General features: G+C 39.1%; 1 protein-coding gene and 1 pseudogene across 5 annotated transcripts in view; one reads left to right on the top strand and one right to left on the bottom strand.

Moving 5' to 3' along the window:
* Positions 1 to 18,446, bottom strand: part of cdkal1 (CDK5 regulatory subunit associated protein 1-like 1) — a 947,238-nt gene that overhangs the window by 864,132 nt on the left and 64,660 nt on the right. The window lies entirely within an intron of this gene.
* LOC144679044 (large ribosomal subunit protein eL31 pseudogene) lies at positions 4,222 to 4,546 on the top strand (annotated as a pseudogene).

The raw sequence follows: 18,446 nt of genomic DNA, 5'->3' as shown, positions 1-18,446 counted from the left end.
TGAAGCTGTGCCTCACCCAACTTTTTGCAGAGAACCCCTTCCAAAATTCAGAGAGTTACATGTTGCAGCAGGCAAAGCAGCCTGGCAGGAATAAAGATCCAACTTCATGTGTCTCAAGACCACGTCCCCAGACTGTCAAGAAAACAGAATTCTTTTTTACATTTGAAGAAATTTCAGACGAATATCATTTTTCAAATGTTAAAAGGAACACTGTGTAAAAAGTTGTTGTTCTAATGTCTTCCTTTCTGTTTAAACAGAAAACGATAAACTCCTCTTGCTATTCCACCTTAACTATTGTTTTGAATGTGGCTGAAGTGAGTAGGCTGGAGCTCTGCTTTAGTTCAGTCCCATTTTCCAATCCACGTAGGTTTCAGTGACAGGCTACCACCTTTCACTCCAGGTAACTAGGAAACAACATGAACAGGAAACTCTTGTGTAGATTAGGGGTTTAATTCGCCAGAAGGAAAATATATAAAAGAACAGAATTGGGGTTTAAAATTGAAGTAACATAGCCGAGTTAACAGAACCAGTATTTTTTTTTAGAAAACCTCTGGTTTGTAAAAAAATGGAGAGTAAAGGCTTCATATACTGCATAATAGAGCAAATTAATTTTGAAATTGCTCAAGGTTTACTCTTGCAGTTTCTGAGAAGAGCAAAAAGCTTTTAGCGTATGTATTGAGTTTTAATGAGCATGCCTTGAGTTGTTTCAAAACCTAAAACATATATCAACGCCCCCGAATCATCTGTTCAACTTTGTGGTTGAACAGCCACACGAAAAAAGAGGCAGAATTCCTGGCAACACTTTGTCTCAGAGGAAATTCCACAGGCATACTTACTGGACCCCAATTATAAAACATAAAAACGTATTTATTGTGCTAGATGCACACCAATACAGATTTGAAGCTCTTTTTAAAATTCCTGTACAAAAATAATAAAAACAAAAAGTGTCGGAAATACTCAGCAGGTCTGGCAGCATCTCTGGAGAGAGAAACAAGAGTTAACGTTTCAAGTCAAATATGATTCTTCTTCAGAACTGGTATATTTGATTACAAATTTCTGTCATCATTTCTAATTCTGTTTCTCCAAGGGCTTTTAGATGTTCTGTTGTTACTTCATCTATGTCAGTTGTCACTGCATCTATTTCCTGTACTCATGAATTTCAAAGCATTCTTTACCTCTGATACCAGGGTCCTTCATTTGCCTCTATATCTTGAGGACTCGCTCGATTTAGATCATCTTACTGTTCACATATATTCTGTCCATCTTTTTAGTACTGCATCATTTTCAAACAATATTTTATCAACTGCCTTTTATGTACCCACTATCTGTTTTTATCCATTTCTTTCTATCAAAGATTTTACCTTCTGGTGCATAACTCTCAATTTTGTGATTTCTTTCCAGTTCCACTACTTCATCACATATCTCAAACTATTTCTCTCTACCCTGCCTACATGCATTCTTTATTTTCTTTTCAATTTCATCTTACTCAGATGCGTTTCCCTCGTTCTATCATCATTGCTAATATCTCATCTGTCATCAACTCCTTGTCTCTCTTTCTTTTCCATTTTGGTAATATTTCCTTTGCAGCATGTTTTATAATCCCTTTCATGTTTTCCCATGTGTTTTCTATTTCTTGTTCTAAGGCCTCTGTTGGTTCCGTTTCCTCAATCCTGAGACATTCATACTTGTTTTTTTTATTTGAAGAGTACTCTATGTCTTTATTTATGAAGCCCAGGGTCTCTACGTCTTATTAATCACTTTGTCAACCTGCTCTGCCACCTTCAATAATTCGTGCACGTATGCCCCCAGATATCTGTTCGTGCAACCTCTTTTGAATCGTAGACTTTAGATTATATTGCCTCTCCTCATTCTGCCTACCAAAATGTATCACTTCATACTTCTCTGCATGAAATTGTTACAAATGCATGCAAGATTATTTTTAGTTTGGAAATTGTAATTTTTAAATGTAGGATAAATGGAACGCCTGGTCCGAGGGGCTGGCAAACAGACCTGAGGTAATTACAGATCAAAGGGAGGTCCATGTTATGTGAGTGAAGCTATGATATGGAATGTTAAAAGTTAAACAATGGGAGCCTCACGAAAAGAGAGCCCACGAGGGCTCAGGAAAAGATTTGTACTATTCGTGTCATTTCCCCGGATCAGCAAAGATTTGAAGGGCACTGGTAAACAAGAGAAGGTTTCAAAGTATCAACATAATTTTCAGATCATAGTAGCTGTTTACAGTTAAGGTAATTTGCATTTCTATCTGAAGGTGTGTCACGTTGCCATGGCATTAGGTTGAGAAGGGAAGGCTCCTTTGTTTTAATACATCTCTGCTGTTTTGACAGTCTGTGAGGTAGTCAGCCTGGGTGCAGTCTGTGAGAAGGAAGTCTGTGGCTGAGGCAGTTTGAAACAGGCAAAAAAGAGAGACTGCCAGAAGCTCAGGACAGGAGCAACACAGACCAGGGGTGTTTCTGAGGGACATTGTGCAAAGATGTGAGTGAAGACCAAGCTCAAACCAAAAACGCCTGAATTTATGAGAAATTAAAGATTGCCAGAACTGCCAAGTAAAGCTAGAAGAGGAGATCAGCAGTGAAACCCTCAAAGAGTGTGTGTTCTAGGAGTCTAAATGTCAGACTGGGAAACTGACTCGGAGTGCTTACTACAAAAGATAGTGTTGAGTTCACCGTGCTTCTGTCAGTAAAAGTTTTTCACTTTAGGTCTTGAAATTTTGTTGCATGGTCTTTTCAGTTCATAACTGGGAATTCAAATTTCTTTTTAAAAGTTACTGGTCTCTATAGAGATCGTAATAAAATTTCACCTGCCATGTCCACTTGAAGTTGAACCCTATCCTCCTTGTAGTTCACAACACTTCCAAGTTTTGTATTATCTGCAAATTTTGTAAGTGTGCCCTGCACAACTAAGTCTAAGTCATTAACATATGTCAAAAAAAGCAGTGGTCATAGTATTGATCCCTGTGGAACAGCACTGCATAACTACCTCCAGTCCAAAAAAAATCATGTACCACCACTCTCAGCTTACTGTCATTCAGCCAACTTCATATCCATGCCACCACTGTACCTTTAATTTCATGGAACTCAAATTTGCTGACAAGCTTATGTGGCACACTTATTAAATACCTTTTGGAAGTCCATATACAGTACATCCACTGCATTCCCAACATCAACCCTCTTGATCACTTCATCAAAAACTCATTAAACATGATTTTCCTTTAACAAATCCATGTTGGCTTTCCTTTATTAATCCACCCTTGTCTAAGTAATTGCTAATTTTGTCTTAGATTATCACTTCTAAAAGAATTCCAGCCACCGAGGTTAAACTGACTAGCCTGTTGCTCCCCCATCACAGTATCCGAGCAGGTTGAAGATTATGACCAGTTCCTTCGCAATCTCAACCCTTACCTCCCTCAGCATTCTCTGATGCATACTACCCAGTCCTGGTGATTTATCAACCCTTAAATGCAGCCCAGCTTTTCTATTACTTCCTCTTCATCAATTTTTAGCGCATCCAGTATCTCAAGTGTCTCCTCCTTCACTGCAGCTTTGGCAGCATCTTCTCCTATGTGTTACGACCCTAGTAGAGATATTAATGTTTAAAGCGAAATCCAAACACCCAATGATGTACTAAAAGAATGAAACCACAAGATTCCGCTACTTAAAAACAAATGCGTTTTAATATACAAGAATCAACTAAAGCAAACACTGCTAAATAAACACTGTCTTAGATAATTACTTCTACTTTATATTGACAATGCTCTTGAATGTTATCCACTTTCTTGGGACTAACTCCAACTTTTCCATAGATGCCTTGTAAGGTCTGAGACTTTCGTTCAAGCCTGAACTTCATTCAATTCCTGCAAAGTGACTTTGACAGAAAATTAGAAACACCACTGGTTTCTAATAGCTCTATTCGCCTGGTCCACAGCTGTTCCACAGCTCTTGGCAAACTCTTTCCCGCGGCCTTCGAAACCTGAGGGCTTATACCCACCAACTTGGGTACTTTCAGCTCCAACCCCAAAGGCCTTCTGGGAAAATCTCACAGACAACTTCCCAGAATTCCAACCAAGGCTCCACTTTGAATCACTCATCTCCATAGTAATAGATGTTAATGGTGTGTTTATCATATTATCAAGGTTAAGGATACACAGGTGAAGGGCATTGTTTAATAAAGTACCTAGAGCAGATACATTTTCCCAACAAGATGGCTCCTGCTAAGAAAGGTAGAGCGAAAAAAGGCCGTCTTGCCATGAACGAGGGGTTTTAAGAGATGCGCTCCTCGTGCCATTAAGGAGATCCATAAATTTGCTGTGAAGGAGATGGGTACTCCAGGTGTCCACACTGATACTCGTTTGAACAAGGCTGTTTGGGCTAAAGATGTAAGGAATGTTCCATATCACATTCGTGTGCATTTATCCAGAAAACGCAATGAGGATGAGGACTCTCCCAACAAACTCTACACATTGGTAACTTATGTTCCTGTCACATCCTACAAAGGTCTGCAGGCAGTTAACATTGATGAAAACTAAATTGTAAATGTTTTGTTAAAAATAAACTGCAACAAGTGAAAAAATAAATAAATAAATAAAGATAGCTGGGACTCTGGGTTGGTCGTAGGTAGGGGTAAGACATATGTAATGCTGCATTCTGTAAATAAACCTATTATCAAGGAAAAGGATTGGCATCCAGTTTCATACTTCACCATCTGGCTTGGGATTGAATTAACAACAAAGCTTATCTGAGATGTCCAATAGGTATTTAAATTAAAACAAAAATAACTGGAAAAACTCAGCAGGTCTGACAGTATCTGCGGAGAGGAACACAGTTAACGTTTCGAGTCCGTATGACTCTTCAACAGAACTAAGGAAAAATAGAAAAGAGGTGAAATATAAGCTGGTTTGGGGGGGGGGGAGATGACACGCGACAGGTAGAGCTAGATAGAGGGCCAGTGAAAGGTGGAGATAACCAAAATATGTCATAGACAAAAGGACAAAGAGGTGTTGAAGCTGGTGATATTATATAAGGAATGTGATAATAAAGGTACAGATAGCCCTAGTGAGGGTGGGGTGGGGTGGAGGGAAGGGATCGAAATAGGCTAAAAGGCAGAGATAAAACAATGGATGGAAATACATTTTAAAATAATGGAAATAGGTGGGAAAAGAAAAATCTAAATAAATATTTGGAAAAAAGGGGGATCGGAAAGGGGGTGGGGATGGAGGGGAGAGTTCATGATCTAAAGTTGTTGAACTCAAGCTTCAGTCCGGAAGGCTGTAAAGTACCTTGTCGGAAGATGAGGTGCTGTTCCTCCAGTTTGCGTTGAGTTCCACTGGAACATTGCAGCAGGCCAAGGATGGACATGTGGGCATGAGAGCAGGGTGGAGTGTTGAAATGGCAAGCGACAGGGTGGTCTGGGTCATGCTTGCAGACAGACCGAAACACCTCCCTGTCACTTGCCATTTCAACACTCCACCCTGCTCTCATGCCCACATGTCCGTCCTTGGCCTGCTGCATTGTTCCAGTGAAGCTCAACGCAAACTGGAGGAACGGCACCTCATCTTCCGACTAGACACTTTACAGCCTTCCGGACTGAATATTGAGTTCAACAATTTTAGATCATGAACTCTCTCTTCCATCCCCACCCCCTTTTTTCCAAATATTTATATAGATTTTTCTTTTCCCACCTATTTCCATTATTTTTAAATGTATTTCCATCCATTGTTTTATCTCTGCCTTTTAGTCTATTTCGATCCCTTCCCCCCACCCCACCCCCACTAGGGCTATCTGTACCTTTATTATCACATTCCTTATATAATATCACCAGCTTCAACACCTCTTTGTCCTTTTGTCTATGACATTTTTTGGTTATCTCCACCTATCACTGGCCCTCTATCCAGCTCTACCTATCCCACCCCCACTTAAACCAGCTTATATTTCACCTCTTTTCTATTTTTCCTTAGTTCTGTTGAAGAGTCATACGGACTTGAAACGTTAACTGTGTTCCTCTCCACAGATGCTGTCAAACCTGCTGAGTTTTTCCAGGTATTATTGTTCTTGTTTTGGATTTCCAGCATCCACAGTTTTTTGCTTTTATCCAGGTATTTAAATTAATCAACTTTTAGCTTCAAAACCAAACCTTTTGATTTTGGAACCCAGATGAATAATTTATATCTCCAATGGAGCTAATGACCCTCTCTCCAGACTTGCTGGTTCCTCCCAAGAAACCCCCTTGTTTACAAAGGTGCTTTTAGCTTCTTTGATCGCGGCACTACATGACTAATTTAAACCCCTTATGTAAAAAAACTGTAGACATCTCATCTCTACCAAAACTCAGGAAAAACAGCCCATTGTTTAGTCTTTTCACACTTCTACCTCTGACCTCTTCACGTAAATATGGACTATCCTTTGAATGGTTTTACCAATTTCTCAAACGCAGGTTTTTCTACTTATCTTACATTTAACACTTTAATTCCTGAAACTAAAAGTTATACCTCTAAAATACATGAATTATGAAATAAGATATTTGTAACACTTGATAAAGACAGATGCAAAATACTAATTTAGTACCTCAGCAATGCCCCTAACACCATGCATACATCCCCTTTTGCTATTTTATATGTCTATAGGTGTTCCTGGGAAATCAGGTTGTTCAGGTCACCTGTCACAGATTCGCACTGAGAAAGAGAAACAATTAATCAGCGATCTCAGGAAACAAGAGGGATGGATTCTAAAATTAATGGAGGAGGAAAATCTTCTGGAAGTTCAAGAGAATTTAAATTCTAATGAAAAGATTTCAAAGTTCAGAAACAGAGCAGCAAAAAAGACGCTCTGACATTTTTGAAGGTGAGGAATTATATTGCGTATCCATTCAGTGAAACTTTACATAGTCAAAAATAACCAATAATGCTTGTTGAATAGCCACACCCAATTTAGACCAATTGATTTGCCTATTCTGGGGCAGTTCTGCAGATTTTCACAGCTTCAACAAAATCTTGCATTTATATCATACCACTAACATAACAAAATGTCACCCAATTCACATCATAATAATCATAAGGAAATGAAGAAAATAACAGCACTGAGTGACAAATCCTCAAAACCAATTATTTTCTATCCCAGGGTTTTATAGGAAGTAGGTGACAGCATTGCCAGATTAGAAATAGAGCATCTGCAAATTTCTATCAATTCAGGAACTGTTCCTTTAAGTTGAAAAATTGCACACGATTCCACTAAGTAAGGAAAGTGGAAGAGGGAAACCAGGGAAAAATACATCAGTTTATCTAACATTTGTCAGAAAATTATTGGTGACATCATAATGGGCAATACAAACACACAAGAGACTTTATTGACAAGTTTAATAATTTTGCACTTTTCCCCATCTTTTTCCATCACTCTTTATTGTCATTATATTCTTAATTGCTTTTCAATTAATTATATTATGAATCCCCACCCTGATTCAAAACTAGATGCTTTGGGGTGTCCAAAATACTACTGTAAATACTGACACAAAGTTAATCAAGTGAGAAATTAAAGTTAGAACTTAAGTCTGTCCTGTTTCCTCTTAAGTGTCTGTTTCCTACCTGCTCACTTGTGATTTGTTGCTATTTATGAAAATGCATTTGAGACAAGACAGGCACATGACACCAGAAGTACTCTAGATACAATATTTGACAGTGACAAGAAAGGAGAGGGACGGCACATCCACAAGTGCACATAAAAGATGGGGGGGCGGTGGGAGGCAGGCAGGAATGTAAGGGAGAGATGGAAAAGATGGAGGAAAAGGAAGGAAGGAAAGACTTAAATTTATATAGTGTCTTTCAGGACTTCAAGAGATCCCAAAACACTTTACAGCCAATGAAGTACTTTTGAAATGTAGTCACATTAAGCAAAATACATCAATTTAACCACTGCGCTCTCGCCAAGCAGATATCAAAAGCAACTGGAATCTACAAAGCAATTTACGATATAAGGCACTGTCACCCATAACACAGGAACTACAGGAGACAAATATATGGTTAATTAACTATTTCTCATCCTACACATGCTCAAGTAACCAGCAAGTAACAAGAAAATATTGGAGTATGGTAATATAGAGGTTAAATTATTGAAATAGTAATCCAGAGGACTGGGCTAATAAACCCAAGAACACAATCTCAAATCCCACCAGACTACTGTCAGTTGAGAATCTGAATTTAGTATGTAAAAAAAAACTGAAAACAAAAAAAAAAATCAGTAAAAGGGATCATGAAATGCTGATTTTTGCAAATCAACTGGTTCACTAATATTCTTTAGAGAAGGAAATCTGCAGTCCTTACCCCATCTGGCCTAAGTATGGCCCCAATCCCACACACAAATGGTTGACTTGTGACTGAATATTTAAAAGAACAGGTACTAAAAAAAAGAGACAGGAAAATCCAGTCAAGTGAAGTTGGTTTCAGTCTATGCAAACACAGTCTGGATAAGGACAATTCATTCAATACATTGCAGCAGTCACACCTCCTTAATCAAATGAATCTGCAATGACAGGATGAACGTGGAAAACTGAAGATATATTTGCAGTGACTTCATGTGAATACATGAGGCAACTGGACCAGCTAGATTATCAATTAATGACAAATTTATTCGGAATAATGCAAAAAAAGTTTAGACAAAAGCTAAACATGTAGCAAATATCATTTATAGAATGGAAGTGTGAGCAACAATTAAGGAAAAGGAGCTGACCATTAAGTAAAACTGTATTGCTACATTCCCCGCACAAGATAATGAAATAAATTTGCTAACCCTAAACATCCGACTGCTTATGTGCAGCAAATGTTAGTGTTCATGAAAAATTCTTTCAACCCAAATTAAACATGTATCTGTACTCCATCCAGCATCACCTTTAAATACAGTTTGGTGGATAAAAATTATATTTTCTTCACAGATACCTGAATGCCATCTAATTTGTTTTTGATATCTGTTAAGTAGAAAATGCTGTAGCATCTGAAAACTATTTTTCTGAAACTATGAATAAGAATTATGCTCCCAATATGACTAACCTTCAACAGAAATCCTTCAGCAAGCCAACCCCTTTATCTCCTTTACTGATGCATATTTTTGAAAACTACAATTCCTTTCCATTAAAAATGCACATGAATTTCATTGTACATGTGTGAATCATGTTTTTAAGACCCCGTTCTCACTTCCACAAGTAAGACACATTTTCCTGGATAGAATAGCCCTCCGTGCCTTTGGAATGTAGTTGGGCAGGAAATAAATTCAAAAATGCCAAATTTGTGACTTAAACCGCTGACTGCAGAAAAATATTTGGAAGAAATCAAATAAACAATTAGATAAAATCAAGTTCGATCCTTCAAGTCTTCAATTCTCACACAAAATTGAAGCAAATGGATTTTGATCGGAAGGGTTTCCCAAGAATGCACAAACGACCTAATCTGGAGCAGCTGTTCATGCTTTGCACTCGTTTTTAGCTATTAAAAGCAACTCTTTATTCAGTCATTGCATTTGGTCGTTGGCCAGGCCCAGGGCCTGCTTCATGTATTTTCTGAAGTCTCTGTTTTTTCTGCAGCAGCCCTTATCAACACTGCAAACATGTGGATGGATAGCAGATGGCTTTTGTCAACATCATTCTAATGGGGTTCATGTGCAAACAGAAGATAATAGGGCACAGTGACAGTTTACCCCTATATAAAGCAGAAAAACAGAGCAGCTAAACAAACAATTCTACTCTGGAGATAAAAACAGTGCAATGCTGGCAACTTGAAATAAAATCAGAAAAAGATTGAAATACAAAGCAGTACCAGTGGCATTATCATGGGAACCTGGGTGGAACATCTTCCCATTCACTGCTTCCCACATCCAGATCCCAAACATTCCAGCAGACAGCCATTTACATGCAATTTCTCCAATAGAATGCATTTTCTGTTCAGTGGTGTCAGCTATAGTTAATGACTGCTTTGCCTGGATGACCCTAAACCCCACTTGCTGTAATATGGTGCCAGCTATGGTGTCTCAACAATGAGATCTTGTGACTTGTGTATTTAAGTATGACCGTTTATTGTTATCCTTTATTTACAAACCCCAGGTTACTGTCATGCATGGTGCTGTTACACCTCTATGCAGGCTGGTTCCAGAGTGTTCTCGCTATAGACTGTTCTCTCACAGTCTATTACCACATGACTCGATACATCATACCATGGATGGTGCTATTCTCCAGTGCCACATTGACCCTTGCTCTGCCGAGCACCTTTACATTACAACGGTATGCAGGCACATGCAATATCATACATCCCCCTTTCCTCTCCAAAAAAAAACCTTCCTTCCCAACGGAGTGTAACTATTTGTAATACAATCTTTACTTGCTATCCCTGCTCCCCCATCTCAAGTCTCTGACTTTATAAATTCAGGCGGTCTTTGACAATTCTTCCACATCTTGGTCTGTCACGTTTGGAGGAATGGTGGTTGTACTCTGTGTTTCTGGTACTTGGATATTCCCATTTGATTCACTTTTTGCACTCCTTCAAGTTGCACTTCTCTTTATTAACAACTTGTCTGCTTTTCTCGGACACTGAGTTTGGCCGTTCCTTCCAAGCGGAATGTGTATTCCGTTCATTCCTAAAATGAACTCAAATTTTCTTTTTCTGTGATGTTTGCCATGTTCTTGTTGAACATGGATGTTTTGCAAAAGGAACCTTCATTTGCTCTTTTCATTTGTTTGTTGTTGTGTTTTCAAATCATTTTGAAGCTTATGAATCTTTTCGTTCAGCGCAGCTTTTTCTTCTTCTAGTGCCTTGCGCTTTAGTGTCGGATTTACATTTTCTGATCTCATTTCTGTCTTTTCTTTTTCTATCTGTAACAGAACTTTGTCCCTGTCTTTCATTGTGGTTTCACTGTTGGCCAGGTCTGTCTCCAGCGAAGTCTTAACTTGTTTCAGTTCTGTAATTGTGCTACTCATGGCTTCATTATCCGCTCACAGTTTGGAAAGTGCCTCCTCTTTTACATTCAAATGCTTCTTTAGCTTTTTGATATGTTTCTTGTAGCTTTTGGTTTCCTCCCATAATATTGAACATTGCTGAATCTGCTCTGCCAACTGGTTCTTCAGTTTTTTTCAGTGACATTAAGTTCATTTTCCTTCTCTTAGGAATGTTCCAGGGGAATAAACTTTGGCTTGAGGGATTCTTGTAGCATGTGAAGGGCTTTCAACAGGTTTTCCTTTTCTTTGCAAAGCTCACTTGCTTCAAGTTTTCCAGTAATTCAACTGAGTCTCTTCGAGTTTCTCCTGTTCTTCTTCCATTCTACGGTTTAAAAGAGTCTTCATTTCACTGAATGGTTACATACTCCTTTTGCATTTGATCATGAATGACAATTGTTTATTTTCTTGTTGCCCTCTTGCCGACTCCCTCTGGGCTTCAGTGCATCATTTCGTTGCTACTGAAAATTCCAACGCAGTTTTTTCTGAAGTAACATTCAACGTCTTTTTTTAGCTCCTCAAGTCTTTCCATGATTGATTCTACAAGGAGTCTTTCAAGGTTGTAACTTCTTTGCGTGCCTTTTCTACTTGCTGTTTTGTCTGGTTGTACATCTGGTTACATTTTCCCAGCTCCTGCTTTGATTTGCCAACAGTGGAACTGAGGGTTGTTATCTCCTCTTGATACCTTTGTGTCGTCTGTGAAATATGTTTGCTCAGATCTCGAACAGCTTGGCTCATTGAAGACTTCAGTTTATCCTGCGTCTTCACAGGTATAAGCTCAGCTTGAATCTTGCGCTTTAAATCTTCCAATTCAGCTCTGATGCAAATACTTTTCTGTAGAACAGCTTCATTTATTTTTTGCACGTTTTGCTTCTTTTGAGTTACCTTCAATAGCTTTCCTTCATTCGTAATGTAGAGTGGGCAGGTGGCTGTTGCCCTTCCCTCTGGGGTCTCAAGTTGCTCTCCTTCTAGGGTCTCTTGTTGCCCTCAGCAGAGCTGCCCTCTCTCTTTAGGGTCTCTTCCAATTTTCTGTCCATGGCTGTTTTTTTTCCTTGTAGTTACAGCTTTAAATTGTGTTGCCTCTTTAAGACAGGGTGCAGTAACCGTTTTTTTTAAACTCAGGCTGTAGTTGCTAGTTGAATTCAATACAGTTGAATTTCCCCCTCTTTGTTTTGAGTCTTGTTGCTGGGGAGACTTTTGGTTCAATTTAAAAAAACTGCTTTGCAGGTATTGTATTTTGCAGCACATTTATAAAGCCAGGTACAGTGTGTTCCAGCTTTTTGTACTGTACTGGGCTTGAAAAATAGCATCACTTTTTTTTAAACTGGAAAACTTGACTTTTCCCAATTGAAAAGCATTCCCTTTCTCAAACTCTGCAGGCTTTTTTTTAAAATTTACTAAGCCCTGCATGTTTCTCTCTTTTTTAAAAAACTCTGCAAGTTCTGCTTAAGTGTTTGACTCTGGCAGCCGATTTCTACAGGTTTGTTTTGTCTTTACCTGCAGTTATCTTTCACCTTTCTCTGGATGCTGAGCCCTTGGGACAGCCACATATGCTAAAATGTAAGTAGAGCTACTTTTTTGTATTTTTGCTCACCATCTTGTGAACTGTGTCACTCAGGTTCTTGCAATTTTCTGAATTGGACTTCCGCTCACTCTAGTGTATTCCTCACTTCCAAGTCTGTAATGAAGCTTCTTCAACATTTTCTTCAAGTTTTCTTCTTAGGTGAACATCTCTCTAGTTCAGCTTCAGCTACTTGTAGTGTTTCATACCTTGGGATACTGTTCTGGGTTTATGCATTTAATAGACACCTTTCATATCACCGAAGGTCACCAAGTCAGGTTATCGTACTCTCTCTGATCTGATATCTTGTAGAAGCGACCACCACTGCCAACCGTGTCGTGCCATGCTGATAGCGCTGATATCTTTTCAGAACTCCCACCACTGCCAACCATGTTGCAATATGGTGCCAGCTGTGGTATCTCAACGATGAGATCTTGAGACTTGTATATGCAAACATGAACCATTATTGTTATTCTTTAACTATTTACAGATCTCAGGTTACTTTCATGCATGGTGTTGTTACGTCCATGCAGGCTGGTTCAAGAGCGTTCCCTCTAGACTGTTCTCTCACAGTCTATTACCATGTGACTCTATACATGATACTGTGGACTGTGCTATTCTCCAGACCCACATTAACCTTTGCTTTGCTGAACACCTTTACTGTGCCATGGCATGGCACATACATCATGCAACACCACTTGAACTTCCTCTCCCATTCTCAAGCTGATCTTCTTGTTTTTTGAAATACTTCAATCAAGCTCGACAAAAATTTCAGGAAGAGTATCATCTTTCAACAGGACATGTTGCAAAAGCCTCTTTGTCTGACAACTGTCTTCAGCAACTTTTGATCATTGCCCCCAATTTGTCAGTTGTTCTTTTTGCTCTGAATCGATTTTTGTTACATTATAAATACCATTAAGGATACAAATGAGCAATGAGTTCCTGATCACATCCTCAGTGAAGATTAATGATTGTGTTGTAGTTATGACAAAATTAGCAACTGACCATCAACAGCATATTTCCAGATATAACGCATCATTTTAAAAAATGGATGGCTGGAAGTACATCAAGGTGCCCAGATATCAAACTTTTGACAATGAAGCTTGAGCTGCTATCGGAACCCCAAAATATGATTACAACTTTAAAACAGTTTGCAGTTTTCAACGCAAAACGTGGACATCCATCTTTATTTAGAATCACAATCCTCAGTAATAAAATGGTGGTTTTGTGCTTTGGGTTTCATTTTCTTCCCAATTGTAATGCTCAGCCTATAGATCATTGGTCAGTACATCCCATAAGGATTGAATGTGGCTACATTTGCACTATGTTGGAATTTTATTAAGAATCCACAGTAAATTATTTAAAAATATTGGCAATCTATGCTATAAAGACATTATGAAATCTTAATGTAAAGGAATAAGTAATTATACCAAATTATGATTCAGTTCTATAAAAATCAATCAAGGCATGTTTGTTCATAATATGTTGAACATGGTCCATTATCATCATTGTGGGTCTTGTTACGATCCTTGGCCAGACTCCAAATTGTTGGTGAGACCCGGTTCGGGACCAATAACATTTTGTTTAAGGTAGACAAAATTTGACATTCAAGACACTTACTAAGTGAATAAAGCCACAATATTCCACAGATATTCACAAAAATAAACTTTATTATACAAGTTCAGAAAGATAGAACAACATGCAATATTGTTATGATCCCAGCTGATGTTAATACCGAACAAGTCAAATACCAGGGTGGAACCCGGCTTGATAGATCCTAACTATTTTTTGTTAGGATACGTGGAAAGTGGCTACTGAACAGAGTCACATAAGTCAGCTGATGAACTTTTAACAAAAGAATAAAACATTTATTAAACCAGAAAAGATGAACAATATTGTAACACTCCTTCACCCACACTAATACCTTTACAGATATATTCAGATTCATATGGATAACACAAGTTACAGAAGTTATCTTATACTCTAATGTTCACAGTAAGTACACAGTACATGTAAACCAATAGGCGACCTGTGGTCAAATACACTACACTCTGAAACCAAGGGCGGGATTTTCCACACCTGGCCGCCACTGTGATTATCCGGTCCCACCACAAGTCAATGGTCTTCTGGCTGGGGTGCCGTCTCACCCATGGCAGGTCCCGCCTGCGATGGGGCCAGAAAATCCTGGCCCAAGTGACAGATGCCACCCAAACAGGTGATGTGGATCTCTCGTCAACTCCCTCCAGACACTTGTCACATGGTGAGCCAACTGGTCTCACTGAACTATGCCTTTCAGACGATGGTTTCCAATCTCCACTCTCCAAGGCCTAGCTCTGGAATCTTCTCCTAAACAACGCTTTCTCTCAGATGCCTTCCAGAAGTGTCCACCTTCAGGGTTTCGAATTCTTCTTCTGATGTTCCTCTCCCCAGATCACCGCATGCATTCGAGCTTTCTTCCACGCACTCTCTCTCACCAGCTCAGCCATAACAGTACGCCACTGCTTCACATGCCCATGGGAAAGATTTACAGATCTTCAGCTGTCTCCTTGGACTTTCTGGCTTCTCGCACACCCATCTCTTTAAATCTACTTCCTGCAGCTTGCTCCCTTTAAGCTTGAAGCCTTCCTCTCTGCTCCTTACTATCACTTCCACAGAATAGAACCTTTCCCAGACTCCTGCTCTTCCTTTGACTAGGAGGCCTTCTTGGGATCTTTCCTTTCTGTCTCACTCATTGACGTTGAGACCTTTCAGTTCTTTTGGCAAATCTGCTCTCTCTACAGTTCTCTCTCCCTGTATCCAGTCTCTCCGGAATCTTGGCTTCAATTTCAGTTTGGGCCTTGCTATCTGTCCCTTTGCTGTCCAGTCTCTGTGGCAGCTACTTGTGCTTTTTGCTAGCTCTGCCAGGCCATCATCCGCAGACGCTATTTTGGACAGCTTTGTTTAACTGTGTGAGGTCAACACCGATTCGCAGTGAGCCATTTGGTTTTAGTACTGGAACGATGTCTGAAGACCAACTTATAGATTTTGTTACAGGTAAGGCTACTCTGATGCAGCATTGATGCAATTTCTTGCTTCACCTTCTGTAAAAATGGGTGTAGAACTTTCTTTGGGGGTGAACAAGGACACTGGTTTGGCATCTGGTCTCAATGTGATGTGATAGGCTGTTTTTAGCTTCCCAAGACCTCAAAATAAGTTTGAAAATTTTGTCCTGAATTTTTTCGTTTTCTCTTGGCATCCCAATTCATCTAATTATAGATGAGTTGTAGATCCATGCAAGCTTTCTGGTTTAGTAATGAACACTCTTGGTTTTGGATCACGTGCAAAGTTTCTGTGGCTTTCTCTTCCTTTGTACTGAAGTGTAGCAGGCAATTGTCCCTTGACCTTCAGTTGAATGCCTCCTGGACCGTAGAGTTCTATGATCGATGGGTGGAGGAAGTCTTGCTTTAGCCATTGTTCTGTGTCTGAAGGAACTGAAGCTTCTGCTCCAGTATCTAATTTGCAGTTTGTTTTCTATCTGTTGACTATAATGTTTGTGCTCCAACAGTTCCCATTAGATCCTGTAATTTCTCCCAAGAATGGCACTTCATTGTCTTGCATCAATTTCTTGAGTGCTACATGCTTTAATTGGTTTCTGCTTAAATTTCTGAGTTAGGAGTTTTTTGCTTCGGTATACAGCTTTAAAATGCCCTCTTCCCTTACAGGGATGGCACTCCACATTTGTGGCAGGACATTCTTCATGCCAATGCTGCCTTTTCCTGCCACAGGGAGAACACTGAGTAATGGCAGCTATCACATCCTCCTCTCTTTGCCAGTTTGACCTGAGTAGGTGCGCTGCTACTTCTGCTACAAACTGCACTGCAGCAGTCGCTTTCTCCATGAAACCTCCCTTGGAACAAATACCCAACTTTGCTTTCTTACTTCTGCCTGCCTTGCTAATTGCACAGCTTTTGATAGTATTAAATCCTCCCTTGACTGTAGGAAATCTGATAAAGTTTCCTCTAAGACTCCTACAACAACTAATCGCAAATTAATTTGCCTTTCAGGGCTCCATCTTCACAATTCTCAGCTAGTCGATACAAAGCAGCAGCCGATTTTTACACCAGAACACTGAATGAATTACTTATGAAGTCCAGCCATTGTTGCAATAGTTAAATGTACTAACTCTTCAGCCTCAGATACACAGCTTGCTGATGAAATGACTCGGTGTTCAGCAAAGTTAGCAATACATGCATCTCTCCATGAGGAACTAGCAAAACAGAGAAAAGGTCAATATCCTTTGCAGACCAGAGGAATGTACACTCTCCCCCTGTGGGTACATCTATTGAACTTCGCCCGATTTTTATGTTCCTTCTAAGACTGAAATATGTATCAAAAGCGTTTACAACATCGTTGCATGTCACTATTTCTTCATTTATGTCCTATCAGACCATTAAGTGGGAAATCTCACGTACACCAAAGAATAATTCTGAATTATTAAAATCCATGTTTAATCTTACAAACTTAACATTTCCACAAATGTGCAAATTGATGCTAATAAATGCCTCATTAAACATCACAAACAAGTAAAATGATTTATTATCTATGCATAGATGTAAATGCTGGGTTTTGAATATATACCATGTCTAGATCAGTGTGAACACGAAATGTTTATGTATAGATCCTTAGTTGCTCGTCAATTCTCCCATTTCAAAGTGCAATCGGTTTGTAATGTTTAGTTTCTTGAAATAAAAATGCTCACCGATGTCAACTTTAGCCATAATATATTCAAAGTGGCTGTAGTTAATCAATGTGATCGTACAACATAAAACTAACAATGCTCCAGCTTTATGCAATCTACTCCAAAAATTCTCTTCTCCATGAATTATTAATTCAAGTGTTACTTCCCTCCCCCTTTATATTTGTTGCCATACGTTTCCTTAAATACCAAAAGGTGTCAATTAAACACAAATTAACAGATGGTCAGGCCTAATTACTAATATAAGCTCAATTCTGATTTGGTAGCACTTGTCCCTCCAAGTCAAAAAATTGAGAGTTCAAGCCTCACTCCAAAGACTTGAACACATAATCTAGGATGAAATATGAACATAATGCTGAAGGGTCGCTGCATCGTTGGAGCTGCTTTTCAGATGATCCATTAACCCAAGATTCTAACCGTCTTCTCAGATGAACATAAAAGATTCTGAGCAAGGGAGTTCTCCTGGTGTCCATGCCAACAAGTATCCCTTAAACACCACCACTGGATTAACTGGTTAATCATCTGTTTACGGGACTTTGTTGTGTGCAAATTGACTTGTGCTTTCCCACTTAAGAGTGACTACACTTCATAAGTAAATGATGGAGTGTAAAGCACTTTTGAAAGTGGGGGCAGGAAGCTCATGTGGAGAATACATACCAGAATGGACCAGTTGGGCTGAATGGCCTGTTTCTGTCCTGTACATTCTATGTAATTCTAAGTAATATGCTTGGAGCCAAAAAAAACAATGATATATAAATTCATGTTCTTTTGTAAATAAAACAGTGCTAACGATCAAAGCCTAATTACTGAGGAATCTTCTAAAATTGAAGTTTGCTTTATGTTTCAACTCAGTAGTCAAAATTATTCCACATTCTGATCAGAATTTTTATCTTGCTGTATGTCATTCGGGATTAAATATTAAAATACCTGTCAAAATACTATGTAGTGATTCCATCACATTCCCTGGGGCACACCACTCAGCACCTTCTCCAACCCAACAAGTATGCATTGTTATCTTTCAGCAATTTTCTTATCCACCCCCAAGGTTTACCCTGAATTACCAGTTTCTAAGCTTTCCCGTGGAGCTTTGTCAAATGCCTCAGGGTCTAGCCAGAATGTGTTGTTCAGCTTCCCAAATATGGTATATCATTTCAGCTCAAGCAGCAT

The sequence above is a fragment of the Cetorhinus maximus genome, chromosome 3 (genome assembly GCF_964194155.1).
Source record: "Cetorhinus maximus chromosome 3, sCetMax3.hap1.1, whole genome shotgun sequence".
Taxonomy (NCBI): Eukaryota; Metazoa; Chordata; class Chondrichthyes; order Lamniformes; family Cetorhinidae; genus Cetorhinus; species Cetorhinus maximus.
Note: the sequence above shows the minus strand (reverse complement) of the source record. Positions and strands in the feature narration are given on the sequence as shown.